Source organism: Malaclemys terrapin, chromosome 9 (genome assembly GCF_027887155.1).
Source record: "Malaclemys terrapin pileata isolate rMalTer1 chromosome 9, rMalTer1.hap1, whole genome shotgun sequence".
NCBI lineage: Eukaryota > Metazoa > Chordata > Testudines > Emydidae > Malaclemys > Malaclemys terrapin.
The window spans coordinates 28,083,670-28,103,732 of NC_071513.1; the positions used below are offsets into that span (position 1 = coordinate 28,083,670).

The 20,063-nt window shown below is 35.9% G+C and overlaps 1 long non-coding RNA gene across 1 annotated transcript in view; it reads right to left on the minus strand.

The window, feature by feature from the left end:
* Nucleotides 1–20,063, minus strand: part of LOC128842661 (uncharacterized) — a 121,246-nt gene that overhangs the window by 70,293 nt on the left and 30,890 nt on the right. The window contains exon 2 of the long non-coding RNA XR_008446084.1: nt 16,796–16,931. This is a non-coding gene — a long non-coding RNA (uncharacterized LOC128842661). The remainder of the gene's footprint in view (nt 1–16,795; nt 16,932–20,063) is intronic.

Sequence of the window (20,063 nt, forward strand, 5' to 3'; positions counted from 1 at the left end):
TATGCACATTCTAGATGAATTGTCCTTTCCCTTGACAGTTACACAGTGATTAAAGAAATGTGTTAACATGCTATTTCAATGGAAAATATTGTAAATTGTGGAGACTTTAATTTTTTTAATGAGCTTTTAATAGCCAACAAGAATGCACCGAATATGTAGTATATAAGGTACAGTGCACCAGTATAGCCCGCTTTCTGGTAATTGTTACACCTCCTAATGGCTATTTCCTGTGTTTCTGTTTTAAAATAAGAATTGTAAATGCCTTTCCATATTGTGTCAAATAGATTGTGATTGCAAAATTATTCCAAATTCTTTTTAATAAAGTACACAATTTTAAGAAGTGCTTAGTGCCCTCTGCCTTTATTTATTTCAGTGTCCATGGAGGGTACTCAGCACCTTGCAGAATTGGGCCCTGAATCAGTGCATTATTAAACATTTGAAGGTACAGAAAATAGATGTCTGAATCTATACTCTTTATTCAGGCAAAATTCCCCTTGACTGAGTAAGGAGGGCAGGATCAGGCCCAGGATCAGATTATCAACTGGTATGAACTGGCCTAGCTCCAAATGGAGATATGCCAATTTACACCAGCGGAAGATCTACCTCTCCCCCGCCCCCTGCCCTGCCCTAACATTTGCAAATGCAAAGGTGAGTTTTAGAATACAAATAATAAAAGTATTTCCCTAATCCTACCCATTGAACTTTGTTTTCTTGCTACAGGTTTAAAGCACATGGTATCATTTCAAAGCAGCAAACTTTTCAGAATGTCAAGGAGAATTTGCATTTCCATTTAGTAATTACTGAATTTAAAATGAATACATGTAAATACCATCAAACCATTCCTGAGGATGGAGAATTTTAGAATCCTAAGCCATTATGGCTGGAAGAAATTATCTGAATTCCCAGTGTTTACAGGCAGGCACACAGAAAGAACAGCTTTTTTAAAAAAAAGAAAAAAAAACAATTCTAGACAGCTAAAACAACATCAAACAAATAAAAATGGTCTGACTTCAAACGCATAATCGTGTCACCTTAGACTCTCTTTTCGCTCTAGTTAAATGAATAGTGCAGTAATAGATTGATTAGAAAAATGATCAAACAAATTGAAAGAAATCCAAGACTTCTCCACACTGGATTTCCCAAATTTTGATCAAATGAAAGGGGTGAAATTCAGCTATTTTAATGAATCAGGATAAAGCTGTACAATGTTGGATTGACATATAAGAAGTTTCTACCAATGATGTAATGAAAACAAACATTTTCAAATGTCTATATCTATTTCCATCTTTACCTTCCCATAATTAACAAACGTATTCAGGTATTGTCATCATATTTAGTATTTTAAAAGCAACCGTTCCGCTTTCATGTACCCTTAAACTTTTTTCAAATATTCTAGAGTCCCATAACAAGTAAGTGTGTTACTTTTTGGCATCTTAGTGTAAAATCACATTCTGTAAAATAGGAAGATGCATTCCAATAATTACTAATGCAGGTTCCAGAGGTTAGGAGAATATTGGTGTCTCACTTCATAAGGCCCAGATCCTGTAACCCTTAATCCTATGACTAGTCCCATGGGAAATAAATGGGACTACTCCTGTAAATAAGAACTGAAGAATAGGGCTCTACATTCCTGCTTTCTAAGGTGCTGAAAGAAACAGATGAAGTTCAATGACAAAACTCGACCAAAATCAGATTTAGCATAACTAGAAAAAAAAAAACCTTGTTTAATAAGCTGATTTTTCCATGAGAAGTCAGGGTTAATTTTTAAAGACAAATTTCCATGCAACAAGAATTATCTTTAATTATTTCAATGTGAAACAGATTATCAAACATATTTGTTCCCTGTTCTTCAGTTTTTGGTGACTCACAAGATGTTTAATATTCTTCAGTTCTGGCTCAAGCCCACAAGGTGCTGAATAGCCTCAATGGGAAACGACTTCACCTACACTTGAGAGTGGCCAGCACCAGCCAGGAGGCACTCATCACCTTGCAAGGACAAGACTTAAGTTTGTCTTCCACGTGGCACTGTAACTAAAACCATCATATTGTTCTAATGGAAAATACACCCACTTTGGGCCAATTCTTCCACTGAAGCTAATGGAAGAAAGGACTGTAGGATCTGGCACTTTACCGATGAATAGAACCACTGTTCTATAAAGCATAGAATACAATCCTCTAGTTTTAAGGAATATCAGATTACCATGGGCTGTTCAACATGCTCCATCAATTGGCTACAATATGCTCAACAGCATTCCAGTATATTTGTATGGGAATTTTTCCAAACGTTTTGAGGTTTAATAATTACATTCAATAAATAGCATAAATCAGACAAAGTTAATGAGAACATTGCTAATACATTCTAGAGCACAGTGCCAGTGCAGGATGAGATATCAAATAGTAGCTCTTTGAGTTCACAAGTGTTTATGGAAGTATTTCCAGTGTTCTCTTCAAACAGGAGAAGAATAAACAGGAGAGTTTACATTGCAAAAGGACACCATAACACCAACATGCAACAACAGCTGAAGAAATAGGAGTTTAAGTAAAAAAGATAAAGCAGTGTTTTCAGTATTCACCTGCTGAAACATTTGGTTCATCAAATGAATGAGTTCAATATCTCAAGTGCAGTAAATATGCCATAGAGGTCTGTTGTTCCATCCAGTAAAAGCATTATGTCTGTTTTTTTAATATTATTTTTAACTCAGAGGAAAAATCTATTAAAAAAAGATTCCAAAGCTCTCGAAGACACCAGAACTTTCATAAACATACTCGACTACATTTTCATGAGATAAAATTGTTTTTTTCTTGGGGGGAAAAAAAGGGGACAAGATTTTGGACCAACTCTACCAGATCAGCTGTAGCCTAATGGTCTTTTTTTATACCACCTACAGTCAAACTCACTATATAGCCAGTCATAAGATTAAAAGCTTTTCAAGTTGCTATCTTGGGAAATTTCTTTCAAGGAAATTACTACAAAGCCTTGTTTTAGTATGTACCCCTACTGTGAATCCTACTGTGTTTTTTTAATAAGGAAAGCTATCCATCCATAGAGGTGTATCCTGTTCTCCATGCTTGAGTGTCTAACAGCAGGCACATACAGTAGACACACTGATGTTTTGCTTCTTTAATTTTCACTCCATAATGTTGGTGCCTGACTGATGCATGCGCCTTCATAGTAGTTTAATTATGGGTGTGCACAGAATTTGGAGGTTTTCAGTCACAATAACAGATATTATAAACAGCCTTTATGTAAAAACATACTAAAGATATTGCTATTAGAAAACAATGCCCAATTATTAATGGGTGGGAAATAGCTTAAAACTACCAAGAGAACAACATAAGTATGTCATGATTAAAATAGAAAAAAAAGCTAGATCTATAGAAGCCTAATTTTAGCTCTTTTTTAAAAAAATGAAAAAAGATAATTTTACACTAAATACAAAATTATTTAAAAGTGTGATTGATGTGTCTAAGATAAATAGTCATACAATGCTAGGTTTCTACACACTACCTTGTCAGAGAATTAAAGTAATAAATGACTGAGGCAATATGGTTTTTTTCAGTCTAAGGATATGTTTAGTTTTGATTTTAATTAAAATTTTAAACACAGGTCAAGCAGATCTTTGATAAAATAGGCTACTGTACCTTCAAATACCAAATCCGAAAAATATTTTTAAATTCATGGACCATGTACTGAGCTAGTATAAATCAGTGTTGCTCCATTGACTTCAGATTTGGTATGAATATTGACCGAATGGCGCAACGTCAGTTCTCACCAGCTGAGGATCTGTCCCTGTAATCACAACTAAAAAGCTGTTCTTAGACAAATAAAGGCCTGAAGTCTTTACGCACTCACACAAAATCCCACTGAAGTTAGTGTTAGCAATGCATTAATTTAAATCTTGACAAACTACACCACATACACTGTTTAGTGATATGGTTATTGTCATTGCATATTGAAATCAGCTCTTCAGAAATCCTAAAACACTGACAGAGCAGCACTAACAGTTCCATATTGTCTCATGTGGTCTGGAATAATACCTGACTGTTCTCCAGTTATATTGCATTTCTTTAGTAACTGACAAAAAAATTAGTATATTCATTTTTTTTGTATATCCTGAGAAAACATGTACCTATGCTGACAGAATGGGAGTACTTTAATTTCCAAATTACATACATCAATAAATCAGGTAGAACACCTGATAAGTGAAAGATTATGAAAATAGTAATATCCTACAAAATCTTGAAAGGCATTATAATTCCTCAAACAATTATCTTCTGTCAGTTATTTGTGAGTAGCCTCATGTAGTTCAAGAAGAGAAAATACAAATGTGCTCCTTTAAAATTCATGAAACCACTCATTCTGTCATAAAAGAAGGCATCTTTCATGGCTACTTATTTCACACAGTCTCATAACTAATACTGACAGTTATTTGGAATACAAAAAAAATGAGCATTGGACAAAGAACATTTGCTGCTCAATTCTTACATTGTAATGTCTAAAACAGAAAATAAAATCACATTTTATATACAGTTGAGAATTTCTGGTGTAATTAAATTAAAATTGGTAGATAAAAATGAGATTGTATAAAGACTAGTGGTGTACTGCTACCAGTATTGGGCTGTGCTGCATCCATGACAACAGGATGGAAGGTTGCTTTTAATACTATTATCTTACATACCCACAGCTGAATGCTAATGCAGCTATACTGAGGAAATCAAGTTTCAGATCTGTATCCACTGAACTTACATCCACAAGGCAGAGAGTTAAAGACCCAGAGTAGAATACAAAGGCTAATCTCATAGTTCCGTCAACTCCCAAAAGGTCAGTTATTTCAAAAGGTACACACAAGTATTAATTGTCAAATATTTTCTACTTTAAACCTAAGTTGAGGCAAAATCAGATTTTGTGGGAACAGATTCCTTTCAGCTCTATTTTCTAAAAGATAGCTGCACCAGAAAATGTAGAAGCTTAACTAAACTTTCATCTGCATTCTCTAAATAGAGAATTGGTCATTTTGTTTCATATAAACAATGTCTGCTTTTCCTCTGTGAAGAAGAGCCCAAAAATGTGCGATATATATAGCCTTGTCCTTGTTTTCCAGAAGCTAAAGTAATTCAAGTGATCTGTCCTTATTCTAGCTGTATACCCAAGAAATAGGGAGAATTCAGACTGAGAATTTAATCTGTCCTATGCCTTTACTAGAAGTAAGAGTTTTATCAGGAGCAATAGTGAGTTCTCTCAGAGGCAGATTTAAGTATCTGCGAAGCCCATTGTGTAGTCCTTTCCTTCCACCTGCACACTGAAAACACCAATGTAGCTTATTTTTAATTTAAAATACTTAAATTCTTTTAGAAATACAAAAAGACAAGTTATCATTTTGGTTCAAGTTGGGCAGCAGGTTTAATTTCTCCCAAATACAGTAAGAATGAGAATCCTCTAAATATTTCAATGGGCAGTGCTGTAAAATCAATGTCGCTCTCTTTTTCTCTCTCACAAAATCAAAATGGCTCAGTCCTTCCCCAGGTGCAGAAATTCTTTTAAAGTTTGTTTTATTAGGAGTAGTGTGGATACATGTGGATAAGGAACTCTGACTCAGCTCACAGGAGGCGAAGATAGTCTCCCAAAACACTTTAGTCAGCTTTTAGTGCACTGCCAATTTTCAGTTGCCTGGTACTAGCTTATTTTTACTCATTATCAGACACTTTCTGGATAGAGAATAAATTCCAATTAGAACTATCAAATGATCTAACAGTTCATGCAAGCATTCTCTCCCTATTCTAAAAGGCCTACTGGAGCTGCTGATCACTTGCCTATAATGTGGTGAAACTCAGTGAAAACTAGCTGAGCTAAGATAAACAGTTTGGGCCATATACTATCTGCATTCTGTACAACTCCTATTGATATACAGTACAGTATTATGGTCCCATAATCCTGTTAGAAACTCTTGCTCCATCTATTAGCCTAATAAAGCAGGAATATCTTGGTAGGTCAAATGTTCAATTATTTTGCCACTAGATTCCTGAAGTTATTATACATAATAGAGAACTGAAATCCACTGTTCCACGACCGGGGAACAACCAAAAGAAGCATTTCTGATGAAGGCTACTCCAGTAGATAAGATGCTACGTATAGAAGACCAAATCCAAGGTAGTTACAATGAAAATGAGAACTTCCTGACAAGTTGCTGGGTAGGTGTGTTGTATACAAGCAGGTTCATGGTGCTAATATCCAAGATAATTTAAAAGGCAAAAATAGAACACATTCTAGACATCTGAGAAGTATTCCCCCATATACAACCACATAGTCTTCACTTGAAGAAATGAAGTGGCATTGTATTTGAGGAAGAGAAAATGGAAGTAGTAGGAAGGAAGGAGTGCACAACGGTCAAAATATTGGCTCATGAAAGACAGAACGGAAAAAATTAACTGTATTATTTTATGAAACTCTAATTGAAAAAATATTAAGTTATTGTAAATGTATTTAAATACCACTATTTAAAGGAGAGCCCCACATTCAGATATCAAATAAAATTAATGCTTATGAGGAATAAAAGTCCTTGAAGATGCAAAAGACAGAAGTCTTATGTAAAATATATCATGAAGTTGCCCATTATTCCAGATTGTCCTGTTGCTTGCCCCTCTTCCCAATAGTTGTCTTTCCAATAGTACAGCTGGTGCCGGTAAACTCAGACATTGAGTGGCAGGAATGGATTCTACTTTTCTCATCTGAAAGGCCCTTAACTCACAGAATTAGTACTTTGAGCAGAAGCAAGGAAACATGCTGACACATTTTCTAAACCAGTACCCACAGGTGGGCACACTAAATGGTCCAAAGTTGCCCAGGGCTGTCCAGGCCAATATTAGACTCCTGACCTTCTGATGACCCCAATAAGGACAACAGCATGGAACGCGAAGGCTTCTATTGCCAGCCTACTCCTGCATTACTCGTATTTCTAAATTGACACCATAAAGAAATGCTATTATTGTTAATGTTTATTTTTTTAGATCTATATTCCAGATATGACCCATCCTTCTGCATGATCAGTTCTGCAAAGGGGAATTTGAGGCGGTACGCTTAGGCAGTAAGCTCATTTTCCAGTTCAAAAACTCATAAAAGAAATTAGTCCCCAATTAGGGATGCATTGCACTATAAATTAATTTCATATACAATCAGAAATTACCTCAGAGAGAGTGACCACATCAGCTCCATTTGAGGAGAGGCTCAAAACTTGAGGAGGGTCTCCTCCTTCTCATTGTTTTTAGGTCTAGGGAATATCCAAGATGTCCAAAAAAACCTCCATTCAACCCAGAACATTCATTGGATCCCAACAAATGCTGGGGAACAAACTGAGACCACTGATTTATTCCAACAGATTACCAAACAGCCAAACATATGAATTCATTCGAGTTAACAAACTATGGTAGCTGCTGGATGACTTTTATTCTATTATCACCGGCATTGATCAAACCAATTTGTAACATAACTAGCTTAACAAGAAAGTCAAGTTAATAATTCCCACATAAGTGCCAATCCACCCCACACACTTTTAAATAACCAGACACTGAGGAGGCTCACTAGAATGCCAACATCTTTATTTTGACCACCAGTCAGTTGTGGCATCATTAAACTGTATCTTCCTCTTTTAGTCTTAGGAGACTGTAGTGGCACAAACTGGGCTGAGGCTGATTCACAAAGATCAGTGTTGAAGTTGTTCATTGATGCCTTCACTGAGAGGAGGCAGAAAGTATCAATATCGTTGACCTTTGTGGGTGCAGCTGCTATTTCAGCATGTGCCCCGCCACCGAAATTAAATAAAACAGCAGCACGTGCCCTGCTGTTGTTGCTGTTTTGGTGGTAGGAGGGGTTTCTCTCTCTTTCTTTCTATGCCTCTTCTCTCTAGTTTCATCTCCATTCATGGTATTGCTGATAATATCACTACCAGACTTGCATTTATATTCCCCAAAACCTCCAGTCTTTCCCAATTTCCCACCAAAATAATTAATAAAGCTGAGAACACTTTCTTATAACATTTCCTTCCAAATCAAAAACAAAATAGAAAATAAATGGAAAATATGTCCTGAGCTTCATGCTGGTCCATTATTTTTTGGTCATATTACTCGGATACTGGAATGAGCTCTCTTGTCCCCAAACTCCCTCCATCAGGATGAGAATGCTGTTAATCCCATACAGTATGTAAAACTCAGCCAGCACAAATGTGAGACAGCACATATAATTTAACCTTTGACCTTCAGCTTCTCCCATCCATTACAATGCACAAGGACAGTTTTTGCTAAACATAAAAACCTGTTTTTTGCCGATAGGGGAAGCTGCAAATGGTGATATTTCCCCCTCCCTTCTCCTCCCCTCCCCCCACACACACCCCACAACAGTTCTGCAACATGGGCAAAGAGAAAAAAATATGAATCAGTTTTAGTTCACATGAAAAAAATTTTGTCCTAACAAAAGGCCTCGAACCGGCAATTTGAACCATGAAGGGAAACCCCTGTGTTTGTGCAGAGCTCAATTGGCTTCAATGATCCTCCAGCCAGTTCTAAGGGTCCCATGGCACTGAGTGGGGCTCTGCACAGGCCCAGGTTTCCCACTGCATAGATCAGGATGCAGGATGAGGACTCCAGTCCCTTCCAATCTCCCATCACTTTATTTGCATTGGGTTAGCCAGTATGGCCTCTCAGGACATCCTACATGGTAATTACGTATATTCATACAAAAAAACATTCACAAGGTTTCATTAGAAAACGACAGAATTTTCAGTCAGAGTTTCTTTCATTAAGCCTCCAGGCTTCAGTACTTTTTCCAGTCAAATTCTGTGTTACCGTTGAAGAAGAAATAAGAGACTATGAAAATGCTGTAGCTTTTTAAAACAAACATTGAAAGAAAAGAGGTAAGGATGCACTTGATGCCATCTTGAATGACTTAGAAGAGAATGCTTTAGCCGATTGCAAGCTTTCTGTTTAAATAGGTCAGTGTCTGGAAGGACTGTAGCTTGGATATTTATAGCAATATTTCTTCTTGGGTGGTTTTGTTTAATAGCAATACAATTTCGTTATGTGCAACTTTCCAGAAGAAATGTTTTGTGGCAGTATTGGTCTTTCCAATGAAACATTATACACTGTCAGACTCTGGATTGTTTCCTAGTTGTTATTGTTTAATGCTGATAGTCTTCTCCTGAGCTGTTCATAGGATGTCATTTAAAATTTTATCAAGTGTGTTTGACTATGATTATTCCTGTTTTATCAAAGGCTCACCAGTAACTACTGATGTCACATTTTATAGAAGCAAAACAAAAATCCTAAAAAGTTTTACAAAACAGAAATGTTATGTGCAGGATTTTCATAACTACTCAGCACTGGCCTGACTCTGCTTCCATTAGTAATTACCTTTGAAACTCCCATTGTATGAGAATAATAATATAAGTATTATTTCAATATAAGATAACAAAGAGCCCCATCCTAAGCACCTGAGTTACTCACCTATTTAAATCTTCACAGGATCAGGCCTTAGTACTGAATGAACTATCTTTCAATTAATAGAATTAGTACTGATTTCGGCCTCCATGGGTTGGTCAGTGATTTCTTTTCCCTTGCACAGGAGAGATTGAGGAAAGTGAGGTTGGTTTTGGTTTTGCAAAATCAGGGGTGGATTGGAACCAGGTACCATTTATGGGGTTCAGATAAATGACTTAGTTTTGACTAACTCTACCATTTATTATCATCACCTATCATCTTTTCACAGCTTTGCTCATCATTGATTTCCTACCCTTTACAGCTCGGTGTCAAACATCACATATGGCATGCATGTGAACGCATTTAACATGTGGGAACAGGCAGGAAAATGCCACGTTACCAGTAGTGATCATGTAGATATACAGCATGGCAATACAAGGAAAACTATTTCCAGACTTTTTCTCAGATGTGGATACAACTAACACATCACTTATTGTAGAACTCAGTCGGGTGATGATATAACAATGTTTTACAGTAATATGTTAGCTTTATATTACCCATCACTCTTAGAAGGCCTAATTCTGCAAGGTGCTCTGCAAGCAGACTCAACTCCCAACAATTTTAGCAAGAGCTGATGGTGCTCAGTGCTTGGCAGCATATGATCCAAATAGTGGGGAAAACATTCTTGTTACAGTCAAACTACCACATCTGAAGATTAATTTTTTTTTTTACTATATCCTTAAAAATTCCTTGCATTATTGGGGAAAAAAACATTGCCTTAGGCAATGATAACTTACATAAAGTTGCCCTCATTTGTGTCATACTGCGTAAAAGTTACCTAAGGTGACTAGCATAAAATGACAATTCAAAAGTTTGAAAACAAGTTTCACACAAAAATCAATCAATCAATCAGAAGATGGTTGACACCCAATTTAATGGGACAAAAGCTCCCTTCACAATTTAATCAGTTGTGTGGGAATTTTTTGTTTTGTAGGCGGGGAGTAGAAATCACTTTAAAATATTCATTTACTCTATACTTTAAAACAGAGTAATTATTCATAGGTTATCACAGAACTGGAAGGGAGTAAAACCATTCTTATATCAACGGGTCCATTTCCCTATCTTATCTTCAAAGCCTAGTCTGGCACGGGTGTCTTATTTAGCTTAATCAAGGTGTTCATTCTCCCATTTCTGGAAATCCTTCATAACGCAATGAATCAGAGGCAGAGTATACAGTGGTATATTCTTGTTAAAATCATCTTTTCTTAATATTCTTCCTTATTCTTCCTCAGCTCCGCATACACATTTTAAAGCATCTCTATACAAGTTTTAAAAAAGCTAAACAGTAGCAGAAATCCAACAAGTCGTATTTGTTTAAAAACCAAATGCAAAAATATAATCCTTTTTTACCTGTATACATTGGGCAAAAGTTATAAACTCTGTGTGTGGGTCTGAATGAGAGAGAGAGAGAAATGATTAAAAATGTACCAAGAGCCATGAATGCCATTTTACTGTCATTTCCTTTGATTAACCTTCACCTGACCTCAATCCCTAAGGCAATTTCAGTTTCTTTTTGTTCTTACATTTAATTCTTCAGTCTGCCAGGTAAGTACATCTCTGTCATTAAAGAGCATTCATCAAGAACAGACTGTTTTTATGGAGTTTTTCATGGAAATATTTGCTCTAGAGAATTGTTTGCAAAACCTTTACAGTCACAAAATCTGATAAAGTTTGGCCCAAACTTTAGATTTTATGAGACCTACAGAAAGATCAATAGACATTATTACATTACTTTTTTTACTGGATATTTTTTAAGCAAAAGAAAAAAAACTGTCCTGAAGTCATTTGAGCTATACCAATTTAAATCAACGATGGGTCTCTGAATTGCCAACTCTCATAATTTTATCATAAGTGTTGTGATATTGGTGGGTTGTTGTTTTTTTAAGGCTCTAGATCTGTGCGAATCTCAGCTTTCATTTTATAAAATATGTAAGTTATTATCCCCCATGGCTGTGGAGAATAGCTAGTAAACATGACCTAAAAGCTCAAAAACCAGAGAGCAATTAGATTGTAAACTCTCTGAGTCAGAAACCATCTCTTTGTTCTGTGCCTGTACAGCACCTAGCACAATGGGACCCTAGTCCATGACTGGAGTTTGTAGGTGATACCACAACACAAATTAATAATAAATTATTGTAAGCTAGTCTCATCATTTTGGGAGGAATCCTGAGATTTTTGCATAGCTGATATTGGCAAATGTTTGAAGCTGCCCATCCAACTCCAAATGGTATTTAAAAACTGGAAATGGTCCACAGAAGAGGTATGAGAATGATTCAAGAACTGGGAAACAGGCTTGATAATGAGAGACTAAAGAAGCTTGATCTAGTTTGTTTATTAAAAATAAGATTAATGGGTGACTTGACCATGGTGTACAAGTATTTATACAGGGAACAAATTTCTGGTAGTATACATCTCTTTAATTTAGTATGAAAAGGCATAACGAGATCCAATGAAGTTGAAGCTAGACAAATTCAAACTAGAACTAAGGTGCATATTTTTAACAGTGAGAGTAATTAACCATTGGAACAACTTACATAGGAACATAGAGAATCCACCATCACTTGCAGATTGGATATTTTCCTAAAAGATATGCTATGGCCTGAACAGAAGTAATGGGCTTGACGCAAGAACTATTGAGTGAGGGTCTGTGCCCTCGTTTATGTTAGAGGTGGACAGGAGACAGTTTTCCCTTTCAAAATTTTGAATTTTTTTCCTGTTCCTGGGACAAAAAGTTAAAGTCTCAAAATTTTTCATGAATTAATAATAAAATAAAATAAAATAAAATGTGGCTCAGGTTCATTGAAACTTGCATCCTGATAATTTTGAAATATTTAATTTCTATTTCAACCTTTTCTCTAAAAAAAATACCTTATATCTAAAATTTTGAAATGAATAGTCATTTCAAACAAAAAGCAAAACTTTTCATTTGAAATATGATCAAACAGGATGCTTCAAGGTTCAAAAAAAAAATATTTAATTTTTTTTTTTTAAATCAGTAGTTTCATCAAAACTGTCCCTTTCCTGTGAACAGTTTCCATTTCAATGAATCAGCATTTTCTAATAAAAAAAGTTGATTTGGAAAATTCCCAACTAATTCTAATAATGGCACCTTCTAGCCTGAAATTCTATGAATAAAAACACATATCTACACACCTCGATAATGCGGGGTTTAAATGCATAAACTATATTTATGTAGTTTCTTGGTCACGAGTGCATGCTTTTCTAAAGGAGGGACAGAACTGCTCACAACAGGTCTGTTTGCATTGAACTAAGCTATCCTCAATAGTGCAAGATTCTGCAAACTGTTTTCTATAACAAACATTTATGGTGAGCTCTAATAAAATAGCCAGTTCTTCAATGACAGATGCACTTACCTGATAGAGTGCAGTATTTAAATGTAGGGGCAAAAGGAAATGAAATTGCCTTAGGGAGTGAGGTCAGGTGAAGGTTAATCAAAGGAAATGACAGTTAAATGGGATGCATGGCTCTTGAGATTATGCATATGCATTTTGTTGAAAAATATGTTGTGTGTTTTCCCTGTATTTAGAGGTAAGGCAAAATAATATACATATATAAAAAGAGACATAGCCCACACATCCGTCATAGCCCACAGTCTACAAATGGATCTCCCATTGATGACCCAAAGTCATTGGCTGAGGGATGAAGAAAACTAGGGTCTTACCAGAACAAGACAACTATCAATGAATTTATGTCATTATTATGAAATACAATTGAGATTCAAACCACCCCTATTTGGAGAGCTAAAATTATTCAGTGAAGTTGTCAGTGTTTGGAACCTAGCACCCACAGCCCTCCTTTACACTTCCCTTTACATTTATTGTCTAAACTTGGTGGTCTTTTCTCAAAATAGGTATTTGAGCAAATAAGAGGAAAACTAGAGCTGGGCAAATACTACAAAAATGTCTGTAAACATTCATTTGGATTTTAAAACGACTTTGCTTCGGTCATATTTATGTCTCTGTGTGTTTACTTTCCAACTACTTTCACACCATTGGATTTTTACTACCCATTCTGTTTGTTAAAGCCAATTATAAACTTATATATTTGTCGAAAGGGATTTTTAAATTTGCCCTCCACAAACATTCACCCCAGAAATCTGATTATAGGATTTGCCCTCAACTTGTCAGGGAACAGAAACAATACCATGTGACTTGTAATAAGTCACAACTAAGCAATATAGCTTGAATTTCTGATTTTGAATAGCAGGCCACGTAGTCACTGAAACTCATAAAAAAAATTACCAAATAATTTCAAAAACATTCCATAAACAGAAGACAAAATTCATCAACTCGGTTATTCGTTATGAGTTATTCACTCAGCTCTACTAAAAATTAATTTGTTTTTAAAAAAGCATCTGAAACATATTTAAAATATAAGTTGCAATAATGAAACATGGCAGTTGATCTTGAAAAATGCCCAGTTGATCTTGAATTGTGCCCTTACCCAGAGTTATTAATCCCCCATCACTTTGACAATTGATTTTGAACACCATCTGTTGCAGAGTCTTTATAATACAAGATCATAAACGTTCAAAACTAATTTATTGCTCTTTGTTCCACCTGACAAAAATGCAATGTCAAATTGAGGTTGTGCTGAAACAAAGATGCAGATTAATATTTGTATATTATTTTTGACCATATTATAGTCAAAAATGTCCACAGAAAAGCATAGAAAGAGGAAGAGATTACACTGCCTTTAATTATTGGAAAATATTTGTACAAATACTGTTAGGTCATTTTTTAAAACTTATGGCGGGGGGAAATATCACTCTTTGAAGCTATCATTACTGATATTTTTGTTCAGTTGTTTGTTAACTAATAAATATTAGTCCAGATTTTCAAAGGCACATATGTAAAACTGTTCTTCTGTACATGTATGTAGGTACGTGCATGCATCAGGTGTGTGTAGATATATGCATGTGCTCTCAAGTAACATTTACATCTATGCAATTGGAGCATGCAAACATGCACATGCAAGTTTGTACACAGGCTTTAGAAAAACAGGTCATTTCACAAGCCCTCGTCAATTAAGCTTGTTTTGAAAATTCACTAACCAGTATTTTCTGCACTGCCAGTTATCACATCTGATTTTCATCTCAGCGAGATCCACAATTCCAGACCAAACCAAAATAATGAAGGGGAGGAGCCATGAGATTAGGAGGTGGTAAAAACAATATATAAATAAAGCACATGTACGCTTGAGGAAAAATGAATTTGTCAGTGTAGCAGTTACTTCTGAATGGACACCTCCAACTTGTCTGCATATTCTGCAGGCATGAACTCAGCTATTAGGGAAAGAACCATTATAACTATTGCACCTGTAAATAGAACTTTGGCTATTTCTGCAGTATACTCTGTGCTTTCTTGTCAACACACCCCTTTTATCAATGAATTTTACTTCTCACAAGTCTTTAATGGAATAGGTGTGTTTTCATAAATATTTCTCCAATTAGCAGCTGGATATAATATATATTATATATTTCGATCCCATGTACTCATCTGTTATATACACAGTTCATAATTTATACTTTTCATCTCTGTTTTCCAATCTGAATTATTCACTTTAAACTGACATAGTATATTGATTTGTAATGATGTTTAAGGGCTATTGTTAAAGGACGAAAAAGAACAAATTACCAAGAAGCTTGTTGTAAAACTAAAGTCTTGTTCCAAGACTGCCTGAATGATAAGATTTGTAAAGTCAGTTCTGAAGTATTAAAGAAACAAAGATATGGAAAGAAATGTTTCAAAATAAAAACATGCTTTTTTGTAAGTTTCTATTGCTCTGAGTTTCCAAAGGAACTTTTCTTTCTAGAAAGACAAAACCGTAATTTTTTTCTTATTTCTTTTTCTTCAAAATAATGATCCCTAACACTTTTAAATTTACATAATGGATAATCTGTAGAATACAGACTTACTATTTGTATCACTCAGTTATCCTGGCAAGCCTCACTTTACCTCCTTCTAAAGTTTTTTTTTTTCTCTAAGTGCCATGTATATTAAGTGGAAGACCTATCTGACTGTGTACTGGGAACACAGTATTCATGAGTCTGTAGACACCTCTGAGATATGGAAATTAATTTCCAATATAAAATAGTTAACTGAATAACTCTGTATAAATTCAAGTGTAATATTAATCACATTCTTTTTGTTGGCAATGCAGTAATGTCCATTCTCAAGTCATTAGCACTTTTCTGAGCAAGATACAAACTAATTGTACTGCTCTTCTTCAAATACAAATTTTAAAAGTTAACTAAGGACTACATAGATTTGAAACATTTTCAATAATTGTTTTAATTACAGCTAGTAGTGGAGAAAAGGAAGAACACTTGGTGTATTAGCAATCATTTTTCTGACCTAAAGAGGTCTCTAAGCTCTCACACCCAAAGCAAGTTTAAACAAAGTCAATGGAGAAAACTTTCTGTAAGCACACAGAGGGGCTGGTTTTGTTCTGAACTCAGAAATTTTCTTTTCTATCAATACCTAGTTTAACTTTTTAGATAAAACCACCAAATCTCCAAACATTAAATATATACAGCTTTCAAAGCTTGCTTTCCATCGAAAAGTTGATGAGAAAACTCCATTAAATTCCTCAGAGCACATAAGGGGCCTCTTTTCTAGAGTATGAATCTCCAGCAAACTGCTCGTTTCACTTCTACATAAAGGTAAGCAAAAAGCATTTTTTTTTTTTTGGCCTTTTCTCTCCCAAGTAGATTTGGGCTTCAAAGACTGTAAGAGCCTTCTGGTGCCCTTTGACATTCAGACTTCCAGCATCTCAACCATCAGTCAGTGCTCAGGTAACAAAAGAGCACTGAAACCTCCAGTTGTCATCTCTGTGCTACATCTGTTGGCCATGCTGTTAGGAAGCTTTGACCCCATCATTTGGCTGTAAATAGCATGGAAATCAACAACAACAAAAACCTAAGTTACAAGTCAGGGTCAGCAGATTTTCTTTGCAAACATACCTGTGAAGATAGAAGGAATCGTTGAATTAAATTAAATCAAAGCAAACCTGCTATTTAACACTGATAAAATTGTGAAGACGTGTCACTGATTTAGTGACTATCTGCAAATATGCCTCCCCATTTGATTAGCATGTTTGTATTTCCATTTAATTTATAAGAAGTCTTTGGGAACATTTAAATTAAGAGTTTTAATATATAATAGAAGGTCTATTGTATTATAGCAAAAATATTTTCCCTGTCCACCAGAATACTTATTATTTTAGCTTCACACTCAAGGGTTCTCACCTGTTCTCCTTATGCTGGTTGAAATCTTGTATCCAATCTGTCTGAATCAAATTGTTTGTGTGTGTCTGAATACCATCATCTTCCTAGTGTATCACTTATAGTTAACCATAAATGCAGGCATTGTCTTCCACTCCACCTACAAGCCAAATCAGACATCATTACCCATTTCAGTTAAATTTCACCACTTTTATACTGTAGTTTGTTTTTCATTTGAACTCTGAAAGAAGGACAAACATGATCAAGTTGGAGGGCAAAAGAAGAATCAAAAGAAATTGTGTGCTGAAAAAATGGTATGAGTTAAAAGATCTACTTTTTTCTCCCTATTTTATTTATTCCCAAGGTTACAATGCATAATTTTACACAAACTCAATTACATAGCTCAGTGATTTACTGGCAAAGCTGGTCAGAAGATGCTATCTGGCTTTAACTAATGTGTTTGCCTAGTTACAATACAAAATAAATCCTTAGAAAATTACAATATGGGCAAAAAGAAAACAAACCCCCCCCCACACACACACTAATATAAAGTCAGAAATGCATCTAATGTGACACAATATGAAGGTTGAAAGGAAGTTCCCTGTACATTGTTTTCATTTGGCAGACAACTGGTCAATCATAGTTCAGATATGGGTTCAACCTTTCAGCTCATGCACTAGGATCCCAATCCAGCAATGTATTTGAGCATGTGGGTAAATTTAAGCATGAGTAAATGTATTGACTTCAAAGCTAAGTGTTGTCTTTATGCCTTTTTTGGTAATTTCCTAATGATCATTTAGCACTGTAAAAGGGTGAACATATTGACTATGATGGGCGGGACCATTCATATACTTACAGTGACACATGGACCTAAGTGCTTTGCTAGATTTGGGCCTACCAGCCATTTGGTAACAGATTTGAAAGTGCATGATGTTAACAACGAGCCACATTAATGTGTCATGAGCTGATATTTGTACCTTAGAGGAGGTGATTGCGGCAAGCGGAAATGTTCAAAATTTGTAAATAACTGAAGAAAGAGCTCCATGGAGCTTGTGGTTTACCCACAGAATCTGGTCCAATAAACGATATTACCTCACCCGCCTTGTCTTTCCCAAAGGGGACACAGCGAGGAGCCTCATCAGAATGTTCCTTGGACATAGGCAGCGTGAAGCTGGAATTTCCAAGCCAAACCCCAAATCAAAGGTTTCTCATGGCTCAGACCTCTGGAATAACCTGACATGGTTTTATACATGATGTGCACCTAAAATGACCTACTATGCACATGTCATAGTCAAAGTTTGTGTGAATTGACTGTGTTTCTTTACTCTCTTCTGCCATAAAGCAATTGCTTCATCAAACATGAAATGCCACAATATGCTAGAACACCAAACTTTGCTAACAAAGGCCTGACCCTGCAATTCTATCTCTACTCAGGAGGAACAATACTGAAGTCAATGAAGCTTCTGATAGGCACTCTACTGGATCCAACTGCAGGCTTGGTACCTTGATGAACACATTTAAATAATTTGGATGATATATTCAATGGATTTGGACTATAAAAATATGCAGGAGTGGGTTATTAATAATATTATTGATGGTGTCACATTAATGCTGGGTCACCACAGTGAAATTCTGACCCTATTAAAGTCCATGGCAAAACTCCCATTGACTTCAATTGGCCAATATTTCACCCATCAAATATGAGGCAGAAGAGATGTAAGGAGTTAAAGTGTTAGCTTCCTGATGAACAGCTTCCATGTTTTAAAATTATAATTCAGTCAGCAAGAAGCAATCTTTCTTGAAGTGGAAGCCAATCTCAGCTAACCTCCTTGAGCTCTGCTTCATTCATCAAGAGAGAAAACACGGGTGCATGTGCCATGTCCTAACAAGAGAAAATCATAAGGAGAAGAGGACAATGTCTGATTAAACAAATATAAAACAACACCCTTCTCAGTCCTAACAAACCCAGGTTTCATTGCCCCCCATAATACTACATCCCCTTTCACTAATTTCAGTGAAATTGTTCTGAGTATTTCTATGGAACCTTAGATCTTATCACTTGGAGTATTTTCAGTCCTGATTTAACCAATGAAAATGGCTTACCTTTGTTGTATACATGTATTGTAAGGCTAAACATAGATAGGGGTTATAGAGGTGTAATTGAGAGAAGATTTTGACCTTCCTTTATACCCCACTGGGGTTGTTGAGGTATAATTGAGAAAAGATTTTGACCAAGTGACTCTAAAATAACTCTCAACCACATAATGCTGGATGTAAAATTAATAGATATTTAAACCCTGAGGGATATTCCCCATCAATGTATACACGGCTCAGATTTGTGGGAGGTAACAACTTGAGAGTGTCTGTGTGGTGTATATTTTAGTACATATACTCATTCTGAATACAGGTAACATATGACCATAGTGGCTTCAGGGGTCAACCTGATGGATGTGTGTGTAAGGAATATACATGAAGCGCCATGCTGCCCAGGGAGAAGAGGAACCAAAAGAGCAGTACAGATAACCTAATCCTCTACACAGATGCCTGTGCAATGGAGTTTTCTGCCCTGGGGATCCCAACACTGTATCCCACCCAGCACCTGGTCCCCCTCCATGAAGCATCTTCTCATGTTCAGCCTCACAGAGCTCCCTGCCCAGCTGCTTTGGATGACATTGCCCAACATTTCTATATTTTAATGCCACTATAAATAGTAAACAGTAATTTTTTAATTGATAAAAATAATTCCCTGCGGGTTAGCCACTCAGGCCAACTGAGTGAGATTCTTAACACAAGATACCAAAATAACCCCCTGAAAAAGGTTTGTTTGACGGGAGGGGTATTTTTAACTTTTTTTAAATCTCATTTACTTAGTACTTTATATTTTGCAACAATATATGTAGCGTAACAGGACAGACATAACATCTGCATGTAGACACCACCTGCCTTTTAGGGATCTCAGCTTAGGCAAGCATGTTGTGGTGGACCATAAAGTACAGAATATGCTCTCTTTTACATCCATTCCACTCCATATTGAAACAACACTTCATGCCCTTCCCCCCATTATTTTGTTTATTTGAACATTTTTTTATCTATTTAGGTACTTACTCTGCCCTTATTACCATAGCCTCACAATCACTACTGCTTATTTTCACAACACCCTTGTAAGGTAGGGAAATACTATTCCAGTTTTACAGGTGGGGAACTGAGGCACAGAGTGAATTAAGTGACTTGCTCAACGTCACACAGGAAGCCTGGAAAAGCAGAGAATTGAACAGTGCTTTCCTGAATCCTA